Raw genomic sequence first — 16885 nt, 5'->3', positions numbered from 1 at the left:
ATAGTGAGTATTTAGAAATTTTTTTATCCATAGAATAAAATCATCCTTTAAATTCTAAGAATAAAAATAAACCCCAGTGTTATCAATATGTCTTTTAAGAGTTTAATAGTAGCACGTAGCTAAAGCAATGGTTAACTGCTTTTTAATTAGGGATAAGTATATATTTTTCAGATAGAATCCAAACAGCAGATGCATTCTTATCGAAAACCAATGGAAATAGATACAAATATTTCCAGTCACTATGTATAGGACACATTTTAAAAAACTCTCAGGGAGCCCGGAGTTTGGCCTAGTGGTAGAGTGCTTGCCTAGCATGCACAAAGACCCGTGCTGAGGCTCAAGTGGTAGAGCTCTAGCCTTGAGAAAGTCCAAGGACAGAGCTCAGGCCCTGAGCTCAAGCCCAGGACTGGCAAAAAAAAAAAAAAAAAAAAAACCCTCTCAGAAGCTTAGTCCAGTGGTTTATTTCTATAACCCTACCTAGTCGGGAGCATGATATTGGAAAGACTGAAATTGGGCCATTCTAGGGAGAAAAGTTTGAGAGATCTCCTTAGAGCTGGAAAGCCTGGGTCACATCTAGGCACATACTAGCAAAAATCAGGAATGGAGGTATGACTCACTCAACAGTACTAGAGTCTGTCTAGCAAGTTTGAGGACCAAATTTTTAATCTTGGTACTGTTGTGGGGCAGACAGGGAGACAGATTCTCAGAAAAGGTTGGATATGTAGCTCAGTGGTAAAGCCCTTGCCTGGCATACATTCTGGGTCCCACTCACAGCACTGGAGAAATAAACATATAGACCAAGAAAAAAACTTCTCTGAGAGAAATAAAGCTGCACAAAAGCCTTGGGTAGAACAATCCCCATTCCAGGGATCAAGAATCCCTAGAACACTATAGGGGAGAGGATTTGTAGAATATAGGGAGGCACAGAAATTCTCCCTGAACTTGATACTACTATTGATTCAACACAGATCACATTTGATACAATTGCCTAAAAAAGAATTCATCTTAAGGACTATGCAATTAGAGCAACCCAATGTCCTCTTCCAATAGTTACTCAGTCTGAAGTAATAAATGCACATTCTACAGCAGGCTGATATAGGACTTGCAGACTGTGGGACCCAGAAAACAGGGAGACCAACGCTAAGTCAGTCACAGGGAATTCTCTGATCCACAATTACTTAAGAATTCACCAATTCCTTGTGTGAAAGAAGAAAAAAATTTGTCACAATATATTTTGATATTCATTGACTTTGTTGGATATATATTCAAACTTAATTTTAGGTGTAACAATGCTTATTTCATAGCACCAACTCAATTATTCTAAATTGCACATAATTCCTTCAGTACTTAATAAAGAATGTTGTCTGGGCTGAGTGAACCCTAAGACCCCAACTAACAACTCCAGTCAAAATGAAGTTGCTCAAAACAGTATGAGATAGATAAGCATTATTCCTAGCATAAAGTTTTGAATAAGCCTTATTCCTACTGTGTGTGTATGTTTGTACCAGTCTTTCACTAGGCTACAAAGGAATGAATGGTAACGTAGGCATAACATTGTCCATGACTTTTAGAAACTTGCTATGGTCTCATTAGACAGGCAGTACTGATATCACATAACTCAAAAGCATGCGAGTATCTATGCACAAGATACTGTCTATGGAATGTATAAAGATAAATAAAATATGCCTAGCCCTTGACCTAAAAATGGTTACAATCTTGTAGGTAGAGGACAACATAACAATAGCAATAAAATAATTTCAAATATACAGAGTTCACTTAATGTTCTTGGGACAACACCAAGGAAATTTATAACACGTCCTCCATCTCATTTAATTCTCACATTAACACTATATGGTAGATATAAATATGTTTCATACATGAGGAAACTAAATTCACAGAATCTAAATAAGTAGCGGCTCATGGTAATAAAATCAGTAAGTAGTACTTGTCTGTCTGATTCCAAAGATCATTTCAGTTCACATACAGGCAAATCACTGTGATAATAGCAGATGTCACAAAGACACATAAAAACCTGTAGTTTTGCCCACGCAGTGGCTCATACCTGTAATCCTAGCTACTCAAGAGGCTGAGATCTGAGGATCAAGGTTCAAAGTCAGCCTGGGCACAAAAGGACCTGAGACTCTTATTTCCAATTAACCTGTAGAAAACGGGAAGTGGGCCTTGCCTCAAGGGTAGGGTGGTAGACTTGAGCTGAAGAGCTCAGGGACAGCACCCAGGTCAAGTTCAAGTCCCATGCATGACCCACAAAAAAGAAAAGTTGCATACCCAATGGTATAAACATGGTATTGGAAATATAAACACAACTCCATAGTCATAAAAACTTATGACTCTATAGACATAATGTTTAGATTATTAGGTATCTATGACATACAAACCCTCAGCCTAATTTTGATTATGTTCTAAAATCTAAGTGCCAGTGATTGTATATAGAGATTCCCTTCTTGAATACCTGTTTGTTAAACACGTCATTTGAAATATGATATAAAAATCAATGTTAGGGGCTGGGAGTTTGGCCTAGTGGTAGAGTGCTTGCCTAGCATGCACGAAGACCCGGGTTCGATTCCTTGGTACCACATACATAGAAAAAAGCCAGAAGTGGTGCTAAAGCTCAAGTGGTAGAGCTCTAGCCTTGAGAAAGTCCAAGGACAGTGCTCAGGCCCTGAGCTCAAGCCCAGGACTGGCAAAAAAAAAAAATCAATGTTAATGAATTCTTTAATTAAAAAAACAAAAACAAACAAACAAAAAACAACCTGTAGTTGTTCTTTTTTAAATAGTACTCATTTCATTTCATCCAGAGAAGAGAAAGCAGGAAATGTTGTTTTGGTTTTTGAGTTTTGTTTTTTTTTTAATTGTCAAGGTGATGTATAGAGGGGTTAGTTACAGTTACATTCATCAGGTAGTAGGGTAGTGGGTATATTACTTCTTGAATGTTGATGCTCCTTCTGATGTTTTTCTCCCACTTTCCTTCCCCCCATGTCCTCCCAATCATCTTGTTTTTTTCCCTTCCCACCCCTATTTCAAATAAACAAATTAATGTGCATATAATATACCAGGTACCAAAGTCAATTACAGTAACAACATGAGATAAACCGTAAGGGAGGAAAAAAAGAGAAAAGAAATAACTTTATATAGTACATTAAGAACAACAATCACAAAGCTAAACCTCTTGTTTCCATATCCTGGAGGTCATTTCTCTTAGTTTATTATGTAAAGATAGACTTTGATCTGGCCTTTGATCCACAGCAAGAATTTTAGTAGAAAGTATATAACTATAGGAAATCAGCTCATTTCATGAGGCAGAAGACACAAGGACAAGAACATGGAAGTGGAAGGGAGGGTATATATTAACAAAATAAGGATGAGTAATACTCTGTTTGAGTAGTAGCCCAGAAAAACTGTGGACTCAAATGGTAATATATACTACTTTTAGTTTAGGTTAGTTGGTACATACCACCGACACATTAAAACCGTGTTTCATGGGCTGGGAGTTTGGCCTAGTGGTTAAAGTGCTTGCCTAGCATGCATGAAGACCCGGGTTCAATTCCTCGGTACCACATACATAGAAAAAAGCCAGAAGTGGTGCTGAGGCTCAAGTGGTAGAGCTCTAGCCTTGAGAAAGTCCAAGGACAGTGCTCAGGCCCTGAGCTCAAGCCCAAGACTGGCAAAAAAAAAAACAAAAAAAAAAAAAAACCATGTTTCTTGACAGTATTAATCAAAACTTTGCTTTGGTATGATTAGACAAGAAAAATTGTAATTGTGGTACGTTATATGTCAGTTCCTTACAAATTCCTTCTCAATGTGAACAAATATTTTGTTGTAAGAAAAGGAGAAAAGCAATACACCACCAGTAGCTATTAAGTGACTGACTGCGTTCTGACCAGAATCATCACAGTGCATACCAAACCAAGGTTTACAAGATTCATTAATGTTTCTCTCCATGATCAGATCACAAGGAAAATAAAATGAAATCTTAAATGATAACTAATAACCATTGTGAAGTTCATACTCTGCTCCAGGCATTGTCCCTGAACACTTTACAACAGCCATGCAATGTCTCTTCTTTGAGCTGAGCCTCACTGCAGAGGAGGTTGGATAATCTTATGAACTATTTAAATCAAGCTGTCTCTGAGAAAAGAAAATTTATCATTTTCTAGACAATCTAGTGATATCAAATATAATCTCCCCTTATTGATGTGTAAGCATGGATAAACACCCACAAATATGCCAGCTTTCCCTTTCCTAACCTTCAAAGGACCATTTGTCTCAAACATGCTTCCGTTTCAAAGTTTACAGTTTCTTTTACATTAGTACATTTTATGATGCTTGTTTCCCAGCACTTCTGTGTCTTCAGTAAACTCTTCTCCAAATCAGAGTGTAGGATGGGTTATTTCTAGGAAAAGCTCCTCCAAATAAACTGATTCCACCCACTGTGTATCCATTCTGCTGTCTGTTCCTGCATTCTCAAGCTCTTTTGGAATCTGAAGCTAACAATTTATAATTGCTTAAACTTTCTCAATGTAAGGAGATGGGGATTCAGAAACTTCAGAAAGCCTATGAAAGATCTTGTGACCATTATCAATTGTGACTAGAGAAAACTTAGTCTCCCGTGTTCCCCTCACAAAACATCTACTCTAAGTAAGGTATATGCTTAACAAGCTCCTTTAGGATAAAAGGTGGAAAAATAGCTATGAGCTTAAGCCAAATTATTATATAGAAGTATTTTAACAGTAAAAATGACTTTTAAATTATTTTGTACCTCCACATTACTGAGCAGAGTGAACTGTACACTCCAACCACTGAGTAAATATCTGTCTATTCAATGAATAAATTATTCTCTTGTCAAGCCACTGATTGCTAGAAAAGAGAAAAAGTAAAATTCAAATATGAATGATTCACCTATTTAACCATTTAGGTTAAAATATCTTAGAAGAATCAGGATAAAAGCTAAATAAATTTGAGTTGGCTATTGGATTTATATATAATTTAGTAATATAATGAATGCCTTTAATAATAAAAGGCTGATTATTTAATTCAGCCTCTCAAGCTATTATCATGTGTCTCCTCAATGAAGGGAAAGGCTATATTCATTACTCTCCCTTACACTTCCTGCTTTACCCACAATCTTTGCATCAGTGGATGGATTGTGGATGAATTATAGTCCTCAAAGAGGACATGTCCATATTTTCAAGCCCTGTGAATCTTTCCTTTTCTATCTCTATTTTGGAAAGAAAGCTTTATCATGTAACTAAACTAAGGCTGTTGTGATATAAAAAACAATCTGTGCCTAAAAGCCAGGAGAACCAGGGACAATGTGACCATGAAGACAGAGTTTGGAGTGATAATTTTTAAGTGACAGCAGTCAATCTAACAGCCAGCAGATCTGGAAGAGCCAGAAAATAGATTCATCCCCAGAATTTCTACAGGGATGCAGCTTTGCCAACACCTTAACTTTGGACCTCTGGCCTCCACAACCTGTGAAAGAATGTATTTCTGCCATTATAAACCACCCAGTTTGTGGTAATTTATTACATGCTATTAAATATATAAATCCCTTCATTCCTCTGTGATTATGCTTACGTCCTCTTACAGAATTGCTTTCAGAACATATGCACAGAAGCTGGGAGTTTGGCCTAGTGGTAGAGTTCTTTCCTAGCATGCACCAAGACCTAAGTTTGATTCCTTGGTACTGCATACGTAGAAAAGCTGGAAGTGGTGCTGTGGCTCAAGTGGTAGAGCACTAGCCTTGAGGAAAGCCCAAAGGCAGTTTGCAGATCTTGAGTTCAGTCCACAGGACTGGAAAAAACAAAACAAAACAACAACAACAACAAAACCCCAAAACAAAAAAATGTCCACAATCTGACCACTTCTCAAAATTTACACTACTTATTCTAATTCCACGTGGGTTAGGATTGACCATTGAAAGGGTCTCCCTGATTCCTCTGTGCATGATGAACTACACACAACATATAAAAATAGTAAGTTTGTGTGTACATATCAGTACTAGGGCTTGAAATCAGCATGAGCTTTTTTACTCAAAGCCCTACCACTTGAGCCACCACTCTAATTCTGGTCTTTTTTTTTTTTTCAGAAGTGGGGTATTATTTGGAGGTAAGAGTCTCACAAACTTTCCTGCTCTGGATGGCTTCAAACTGTGATTCTCAGATCTCAGCCTTATACTGAGTATTGAGGATTGCAGCTGTGAGCCACCAGATCCAGCCAAAGTAATTTTTTCAACACTTAAATCATAACATGTCAAAATATTTAAGAGCTTCCATCTCCAGTTTTATTCACAAAAAGAGTAAACATGTCTACATTGGCCTATCAGACCCTAATAACTGCTGAATTTCCATTTCCTACTGTCTTTCCTACTTTCTGCTCCACCCTTCCACCTTGCCCCTCCTACACCCCAATGTCTTTGCATTTCACTGTTTATCATTTCCCCAAGGACCTGCAAGGACACTCCATCACTTTCTTTGGGTTTTGTTCAAATATTACTTGTACAATGATGAGTGAAAACTTTGTTGTTTTTGTTGTGTTGCTAGTCCTGGGCTTCAACTGAGGGCCTGGACACTCTCCCTGAGCCTCTCTGTGCCCAAGGCTAGTGCTCTTGTACTACAGTGCCTCTTCTTGCTGTCTCTAAAGTAGTTTTTATTGGAGATGAGAGTCTCATGGACTTTTGTGCCTGGGCTGGCTTCAATCTCAGATCTCATCTTCCTGAGTAGCTAGGATTATAGACACTTTTGAATAAATAATTAAGGTTGGGAGGGGTAGGGGGAGAGAAAATGGGGACAAAAAACAATGAGAAGGGGTATCAATATGTGAGAAGTAATGCACCTACTACCTGGTGAATGTAACTGTAACCCCTCTATACCTTAACCTGACAGTTAAAAAAAAGAAAATAAATTTCATGTTTATGTATTTTATACTCATCAGGCACCTTTGCTTTATATTCTTCCGTTTTCTTTAATATTCTTTTTGTTTTTCAACTGTCTGACCTGTCCTTTGTATCCTATGTATCCCTTCTCAGTCTGTAAAAATTAGGTTCCTTTATAATGCCTCAGATATTAAATCCATAACCTAATAATGTTGGGTGTTTTGGAAGTGTACACAACGTCCAATACTTTCCTGAAGTAGGAGGGCAATGCATACCATATTTAATTTATTAGTTTAAATTTTTGACAAACATAAGTAATCTTTGCTTTATGATCTGTGTGTCTTCTTTTTCAAAGTTACAAACTACTGTCAGAACTACAAATGGTGATAAGTTAATGAATAATGTAAGAAAGTGGTTATAATAACTTAGAAGTTAGTTTCAAAAATGAACAAATCTATCAAAGAAACACTATTTCTCCAATATGGTCAGGATGGTAGCAGGTATATTATCACTACAGGAAGCAAATTTGACTGTCAAGTCGATGAAAAATAATTACAATTGTCAGGCAGAGAAGTGATGAGACTGTGGGAAATTGAGCATTCCAAAATTCTCATGAAAGTGTTGACTTCATATTATAGTCCCCAAACTCATTTTAATGCTAAAGATCCAGCTCACTTTTCCAAGAGTTATTGTTGCCAGCTATTATCCTGCCAATTGCAAGAAGTTCTGATGTGATTTTTGTGTTTGTTTTATTTGAAAATTCATTATCATGTTGTCAGATTTCTTGGTCATTTCTAGGCAATTTAAGTAGTGCATTAAATCACCCATGTGATAAACCTTTTCTCTGGAAAAAAAATCTGTCCCAGTCATCCAAAATAATTTCATAATCTCTTTTAGTTTGGGAGTTTATAGATTCAAGGCTCACATAATTCTTTTCTTGGCTAAGACAATACATTTTCCCAAGCTGAAAAGAACTTTCCCAAATCATGCAGTAAACAAAATTGTGATATCTAGAGACCATTTTAACTGATCTAAATAAGTTTTCAAGAACTTTAAGCAAGGCAAGTATTTCTACAAGTTAGATTCTCCTTGCTTTGCTAAGTGCCTGGTTGTGATGTTTATAATAATAGCGCAGCATTTTCTTTGAAGTCAGTATTCTTGAAGTTTCTAGAAGCATAGTTTCAGATAAGTCCCTCAGGGCCATCCAGAAACAGACCTAGTATAATTTATCCAACAGCCCACAGCATTACCAGTTCATACCATAATTTTGCCAGACTTTATAAACTAAGTAGGTATGGCCCTAGTCATTAGAGAGATGGGAAGCTATCATTAAAACTATTATCAAACATCTATATGGTGCCAGAAATCCTTTCAACTCATTGTTGTCACTTGGATCCACAGTAAGACAATGCTTCTGCACTTCATAAGGGACACGTGAATGCTTTGGCAATTTTAACCCAGGGAAATGCTGAAATGGAAAACTACTTGTCCCAGTAGGCACTGAGACAACCTCATTCTAACCCCTAGGTTTTTTGGACCACTTCCAGTTCCAGCTTCCTTTATTAACATCTTTTGTGACCAAGACTCTGAAAGGAAGCCCAGATGTAATTTGTTCATGTTTGACCACTTCTGTCATTACAACAATTCTCAAATCTGTCTCATTTGTCTTCATGCCAATTGCCATTGACTTAGCTCTCCACTTCTTCATAACATGGATCTGGACTAACAACTTTCCTGACATATCATTGTAGTTCTTGTCTACTCACTCTCAGATCCAAACACATGTTTTTAGCCTCCACATCGCATACTGAGTGGTTTTCATGAAACATACGTCTGGATCATCTCCTCTCGTTAGGAAGGCAGACAATAAGGTGGGGAGGGACAGGAAGGGAGAGAGACTTGTTTAATTTTTAAAGGACTCAGAAGAGTCTTAACCCAGCACAAAGAAATGAGGAAAGAGCATTGATCATGAGAAAGGGATAAGAAATTCAGGACCCAACCCACATGGTGTTTCCTTAGTTACTCTAGATATGAAGAAGCCATTTGTGGCTTGAGTATTGGAGAATATCATTCCCCCGCATGTGTTTTACATCACTAGCCTCTTCTCCCACCATTCCATACCTGAAATATTTCCTTACAGTAATTCTGGATTCTGAAGTTTCTCTGCCCACAGGCCCAAGCCTCTGACATGTCTCTGACATTTCTGTCTGCTCTTTTATGTATAGATTTTTCTTCCATATAAGCCATTTTCCTTTAACTTTTGGGATTCAGCTCATGTGTCACCTTTGGAAAATGTTTCCAGGTTTGATCATACCCCATCTTTTGTTTTCTTTCAATAGCTAGAAATGTTAATATTAATCATGTTCCATTGAGACTCTCACTCTCCAGCTAGACTGTCACCTCCACAAAGTAAGAGTTCTGGCATTTTTTTGTCTTGGTATTCCTAATGCTTCACTTAAGGCTTGCTTACAGTGAAGTCTTAGTAGATATACATTCATTTGAACTGAACTTTTCAGAAATTCAAAGTATCATGGTCTGTCTAACCACGAACTGAAGGAAATTACATACTGAGAGAAAAAAAAAAGGAAAGATTAGAGCCTATGATCTAAGTCAGCCAGCCCCAAAACATCTCTAGATGTGACAAAATCAGGGACCAATGATTAATGGCTGAGGAGCAGAGAAAGAGCATATTTACTAATTCCATTTTGCATATAGGGGTACAAGCATCTAAAAAAATGAAATAATCAAGCAGTAACAAGACTGTTACTTTCATCTGTCTCCCCAAAACTAGTTATGCTTCTTTTCTCAGTCATGTCTGGTAGACAGCATCAAGAGAATCAGTCTGCAAGCTGCAGGTACAGAGCAGTTTTCAGGGGATCTATAATCATGTTACATAAAGTGGGTTTATATAAAGTTGACAGAATGTGCTGATGTGAGCCATTTACAGTTCAATTGTAACAGAGCAGTCTGGCAAGCAGCTAGCTTTATCTGGGATATGATGTACTTTGGATTCTGCTATCAAGTCGGATTTAGAATAACAATCTGAAAGGAACACAAATCCCCTTTTTGAAAGCCTATCTTTTCTTCATTGAGTGAAGAAAGCAGAAGGAGCTAGAAGAGTCAGAACAATCCCAGTGAACTTTTTATTACTTTTAACAGAAATGCAAATTCAATAAAAATTTTAATGGAAACATATTCAACACACACACACACACACACACACACACACACACCTCTTAATTTCATGCAGTGGGCAACAATTTCTTTTCTAAAGGAAATGTGCTTCCTGAATTAAGAAAAATTCCAAATGAATTAAACCTTTTGTCAGCCCAACATTACTATGTAACCTAAAATCAACAGTAAAAATCTATAAAGGACTAAATTATGAAAGAGACAGAGACTGAGTCTGAATATATTACCGGGCATGAAAAGAGAATTGTTCTCCTGAAACTCAGAATTATATTGGCCTTTGATTTTATCTTTACATAATTTTCAAATATTTGTTTCAAATACTTTTCTACCTTATTTTAGATCTTTTTTTTTTTTTTTTTTTGGCTAGTCCTGGGCTTGAGCTCTGGTCCAGAGCAATTTCCTTGGACTTTCTCAAGACTAGAGCTCTACCACTTGAGCCTCAGCACCACTTCCAGCTTTTTTTTTTTTTCTATGTATGTGGTATGGAGGAATCGAACCCCAGTCTTCGTGCATGCTAAGTAAGCACTCTACCACTAGGCCAAACTCCCGGCCCATTTATTTTAGATCTTTCTGAAGGTTTTTTCCCAAGAATTTTTTTGCAAAATTTTCTTTTACTATGCTGAAATTTTACTTTTTATACTTAAATATTGTAATTTTTTCTTTTAGTTGTGTGTGTGTGTGCATGTGTGTGTATGTGTGTGTGGTATGTGTATGTGTATGTGTGTGTGTATACATAAAAGTGAGCATAAGTAGACAATGGGAAAAGGCTTTCCCTACCATAAGCATATCAACCAGCCACCCTCGTTTTTAGGATTTTGTAGTGTTTAGTTTTCCCACTAAATATTTCTCCATTTGGAGTTTATGTTTTCATAGTAAAGTAATAGTATTTTTTTCACAATTGACTACCCATTTTCCTCAACACTGTTCATCAAACCATCTCTTTTACAGTGTAGCCTTTATCATGTATTTTATTCTCCTATTTACATAATTGTCTTTCTGGACTTATGGTTGCATCTCTTTCTTCTGTCTATTCTTCTGCTACAAGGTCCTGTGTCTTCACTTATCCCCTATTACAATTTTTTTATTTCCAGACTTCAATTAGTTATTACATTCATTGGCCATTTTCAGACTATTGTTGGCTATATTTATGATCTAAAGTTATCATTAGAATTACTTAGTCCTAGACTGGGAGTTTGGCCTAGTGGTAGAGTGCTTGTCTGGCATGCACAAAGACCCAGGTTCGATTCCTCAGTACCACATACATAGAAAACAGCCAGAAATGGTGCTGAGGTTCAAGTGGTAGAGCTCTAACCTTGAGAAAATCCAAGGACAGTGCTCAGGCCCTGAGCTCAAGCCCAGGACTGGCAAAAAAAAAAAAAAAAAAGAATTACTTAGTCCTGTGTGATTGCTGTTCTGAATGTACTATGTTATTTCTCTTCTTTTTTGCCCTCATGATTAATCTCATATTGTTACTGTATCTGACTTTGTCACCTGGTAAATTGTACATGCATTTATTTGTTTATTTGAAATAGGAAAGGGAAAGGAGGAAAACAAGATGATTGGGAGGGGTGGGGAGAGGGAAATGGAGACAAAAACATGAGAGGGGGTACCAATGTGTGAGAAGTAATACACTTACTACGTGGCAAATGCAACTTTAACCCCTCTATACGTTATCCTGACAATAAAAAATAAAATAAAACTATGAACATGGACAAAAAAAGGAATTATTTGGTTCTGATTTCCCGTAATGCATTGCAACCTTTCTCTTCCCCTTCTGGTTCCCGGCGAATCAGCTCCTGTGGGTTGGCGGTTCTGACCTGGCAAAGTTCAGGAACCACATTATGCGCAAACAGTCCTGGAAATGGCACAGAAATGACATCAAGAAACCTAGATCACAAAGATAGGAGTCTTTGAAGTGGATGGACCCCAAGTTCCTGAGGAACATGCATTTTACTAAGAAGCACAACAAAAAGGGCTTTAAGAAGATGCAGGCCAACAATGCCACGGTCATGCAGGCTAAGGCCCTCAAGGCCCTGAAGAAGCCCAAAGTTGCGAACAACAAATGCAAGCTCCCCAAATAGGCCACCCATAAGCTCCAGCGACTCTCCTACATCGCCCACCCCAAGCTCGGGTCCCCGTGCCTACATTGACAACGGTCGCAGGCTCATCCGGCCCAAGGCCAGGGCCAGGACTTGGCTAAGGCACAAGTAAAAGCCCAGGCTCCAGCTGCCACTCCAGCTTAGGCCCAAGCTACAGCCCCTAAGAGTGCCCAGGCTCCAGCTCCTAAGGGTGCCCAGACTGCAGAGCCTAAAGGTGCCCAGGGCCTTGTGAAGGCCCCACAATGTAGACCTACCTCTTTCTGCCAGTGTGAGGACAGGACAACTGCTGTGGCTCCCTAGCCACCATCTTGGGGGGGGGGGGAGAAGGGGGCTCTGTCATTTCTTCCAATAAACCTGAGGCAAGAAACAAAGAAAGAAAGAAAAAGAATTGTTTAGTCCTTCCAAAACACCCATTTAGTTTTTTTTTGTTAGTTTCACCATTCATGTATAGACTGAGTTTGATATCTCCATCATATGTACATGTAGAGAGTAGTTCTAGCACATGATAAGTATCTTTCCATTTCTGGTCTTCTTTTGAATGTTCTTCAACACAATTCTATCACTTTCTACATAGGTCATGTTAATTTTATCCCTTAGTAGTTTGGATTTGGAGAGTTTAGAAATTATAATTTGACTATGTCCTACACAACAAAGTTCATGAAAGAGATCTTAGCTACACTGTCTAGTCAGCATACCTGTGTCATTAATTTTAACTTTTAGCTCATCTTAAAACAAACCGAGCCTTTTATCATTTGAGGCTACCTAACACCTTTAAATACCTTCTAAATAACTCCCAATATTTTTTTGAGATTCTCACACTGTGAACCTGTCCTGGCCAAACTAGAATTAAACAGAACAAAAACAAGTGACACTACTCTTTCCAGACTCACAGCAAAGAATCAGACTTAAGTCACACAAAGCAAAAACTCATCAAGCAAAACTCATGAAAGACTCAAAAAGTAAAATGTGAAAAAAACAATGCAAATTAGTGGCAACATATTTGAAGATAGATTTGATTTTCTGGAGACATCTAACTTATCAGGACACTGTAGCTGATTTATAGCATGTGGTAACTAGCAAAATCAGTAAAAGAAGGCAGTGGGGCAGTCTTAGTGGGTGGAGCTCTGAGCTGTAGTGATGGAAAAATATGTTGTATTCCAACATGGTACAATGGCCTTTGCAGAATTCCATGAACTTTCTCTTTAAACTCTTAGATTCTGTGGTTTGCAATGAAGACTCTAATCAATTCATGAAAGAAACATGAAAAAAAATCCATTTTATAGACAGGAAGAAAATGAACAAAAGAGAATGGATTTTCTTATTTCCCTAGATAGACATTTATTTAATTATGGACTTTACCATGCTTGGGTCTAGTTAGAAACGTTTCTATTTGAAATCCTTAATTGTTGGCTAACTTGACTTTCTGGTGTGAAAGTGAAAATCAAATATACTTTCATGGCATGGAACTTTGACCCATTGGTTACTTAACTTGCCATGTCTTCTGAAAAAATACATATATATATAATTTCTTAAAAAGTATATAATTTGTTAATTTAGATCCTAAATCTTTGTTAATATCCATCAGCATGTATAGACATGTAAGGATCTTTATGTTTTCAGATCTTTATGTAGATATTTAAGGATCTATATAAAAATTAATTATAGATCCATAGCTATTAATTCATAATTAAGACAATAAATGAACATATTATTTCTAAACTGCATATTGGTCTCATATATACTATGTTCCACTAAGAACTAAATATATTACTTGGTTTTCAAATTGTATTAATAACATGAAAGAGAAGTTTTCAAATAGAAGGTGACTGGGATTTACTGCTTTGATTATTGATTTCCCATTCCTGTTTAAAGAAACTCATATTAGGCCACAGTCATGGTACATACCCGTAATTAAGATACTCATTAAGTGAGGTAAAAGAGTTCAAGACCAGATGGGGCAAATTTAAAAAGACCCTGTCAAAAGAAAAAAAAAGAAAGGAAGGAAGGAATGAAAGAAGGAAGGAAGGAAGGAAGGAAGGAAGGAAGGAAGGAAGGAAGGAAGGAAGGAAGGAAGGAAGGAAGGAAGGAAACAAAAGTGTTGACCTGACAAGTGGTAGCCAGATTGCTAGGTATAAAGCATGGGAAAGTGTTATACCTATAATCCTAGCTACTCAGGAAGCTGAGAACTTGATTCAAAGCCAGCTTGGGCAGAAATGTCCCTGAGATTCTTATCTCCAACTAATCAACAAAAGGCCAGAGATAAAGGTATAACTCAAGTGGTAGAGTGGCATCCTTTAGTGAAAAGTGAAGTGAGAGCTTGGGCCCTAAATTCAAGTCCTAATTCTCTCTCTCACTCTATTTCTCTGTCTCTCTCTGTCTCTGCCTCTGTCTCTCTCTGTCTCTCTCTGTCTCTGCCTCTCTCTCTCTCTCTCTCTCTCTCTCTCTCTCTCTCTCTCTCTCTCTCTCTCTCACACACACACACACACACACACACACACACACACACACACACACACACACAGAAAGTTAAGCTGAATATGTGTTCACCAATTTTTGTTCTCCTCTCCATCTCCCATCTCATATACATGTTGGTCTCTACCTTTCCTTTCCTTTCCTTTCCTTTCCTTTCCTTTCCTTTCCTTTCCTTTCCTTTCCTTTTCTTTCCTTTCCTTTCCTTTCTTTTTCAAGTCCTGAAGGCTGAATTCAGAGCCTAAGCACTGTCTTTGGGCTTTCCTCAAGGTAAATGCTCTACCACTTGTGCAATAGCACCACTTCCAGCTTTTCCATGTATGTGATACTGAGGAATCAAACCAAGGTCTTGATGCATGCTAGGCAAGCACTCTAACACTAGGCCAAATTCCAGGCTGATCTCTACCTTTTCTGATCTCCTATCTATTTTTCTCAGTTAGACTGTGAAATATATCTTTTGTTCTTCCTAATTCAAACTTAGAAGATGTCTAGGACTTCTTTAATCAAGAGTAAGATCAGCTTTCCTCATTCCCAGAAGTACTTCTAATACTTGGTTCAACATATCAGCCAGCCATTATGAGAACAAGAAGTAATAAAAGTGGAAGTCCCTGAATGTTTATACCCACCTCAAATGCATTCTATTTCTGTAGTGTTAGGTCCTTTAGCACCTGTAAAGAAACAACATCGTATAAGGTGGAAGCATGGTTCAAATGGTAGAATACTACTCACGAGTAAGCAAAACAAAGCAAGCATGATGCCATGCATATAATAAACCCTGGTACTAGAAGAAAGGAAAGGAAATGAGAGGAGAGGGGAGGGGAGGAGAAAGGGGAGGGGAAGGGAGGGGAGGGGAAGGGAAGGGAGGGGAGGGGAAGGGAGGAGAAGAGGAAGAGGAAGACAGAAGGAAAGAAAAGAACCATGTGTTTCCAGACCCTAGCATAGTCCTGACATACTCAGGTGCAGAAGCAAAATTTACTGAATGAAATGTTGGTGTTGGACTATCACTGAGAAGTTTCTGATATGTATATGAAAGAGCATTATAACTAATTATAATTTCCAATTAACTTGAGGTCATCTATAGTCCAAATAGCAAACTATTCAAAGGTATTCTTGATCCATATGTGTATCATCCTTCTGAAATTTATATTCATAATTTAGTTCAAAACAAAGAGGATGAAGCAATATTCATATCAATCTAAAATTGACTTAAATACCCTTTGGAAAAATGAATATATGAGCAACTATAAGCAGTAGAAATAATGTATTCAAGCAAATTAATCAACAGTGACCAACTTGCAAATAGTTGAATTAAAACCCTTAGCCAATGACAATCAGTTGAATTATTTTGAGTTTTAGATTTCTAGGTCCCATATTATAATATAATTATGAGAAGAAAAAAATCTGTATCAAAATGAAAATTCTGGCTTTTCTTCAGACCTAATTAATAAGCAATGCTGTCAAGGTATACACTTCCCTATGAGAAATGGCTAAAGTGAGTTTTAAAATACTATGATATTGGATTCTTGGCTTATTCGGTTAACCTTCTGAAAGATAAGCCACAACTGAGACAGCCACTAAAAATTTTCTTTTGGTGCAATGTTTCATCTGTTACCTACTGGCATTATTATTGTGAAACAATAATAATTGCAACGAAGAAAATCAAGATTTCTACCCAAAAATTTTGAGAAAGTAACAACAGCCCAAAAGGTAAGGGCCATTTGTGAGTATAATCTTGAAATTTCTTATTTATTGCTTCAGAGTAACCATGTTGCTTGGAATTATTGGCTTGAATATAAATACAATTAGGAAACATTTTCTTTTTATACAAAAAACAGATGGGTACTTGTTTTCTAATAAAGCAAAAATGATGACAGAATGGAATAAGGGAAGCTTTGCAAAATCTACAAAATTATAATTGCTACTGCTTCTTAAAGAATACCAAGAAGTCTTTCTTGCCACTTCAAATGCTGGGGATCAATTGCCTCAACTTTACCCACATTCAATAGAAATCTCACAGCTTAATGCATGTATATCACACTGGAAAGAGAGTACAGAGCTCTAAGTAAGCATTTTTAAATGGCGAGTTTTTTGTTAGAGTACTTTTCTTTCAAAGCCAGTAAAAAGAAAATCAAGTGGATAACAAAAACAAAATATAAATAACAGTTTCTAATAGTAGGTGGCCACTTAGAGACCAGAGACTTCTTTTACCCATAAAGTGCTCTACATTGTT

The 16885-nt window shown here is 37.3% G+C and overlaps 1 pseudogene; it reads left to right on the top strand.

The window, feature by feature from the left end:
- The first annotated feature begins 600 nt into the window (after nt 1–600).
- On the top strand, nt 601–12486 carry LOC150056396 (large ribosomal subunit protein eL29-like; annotated as a pseudogene).
- The last annotated feature ends 4399 nt before the right edge of the window (nt 12487–16885 follow it).

The sequence above is a fragment of the Megascapheus bottae genome, chromosome 12, assembly GCF_031878675.1.
Source record: "Megascapheus bottae isolate mThoBot1 chromosome 12, mThoBot2.hap1, whole genome shotgun sequence".
NCBI lineage: Eukaryota > Metazoa > Chordata > Mammalia > Rodentia > Geomyidae > Megascapheus > Megascapheus bottae.
The sequence above is the reverse complement of the archived record's forward strand: the minus strand, read 5'-3'. Positions and strand labels throughout refer to the sequence as shown.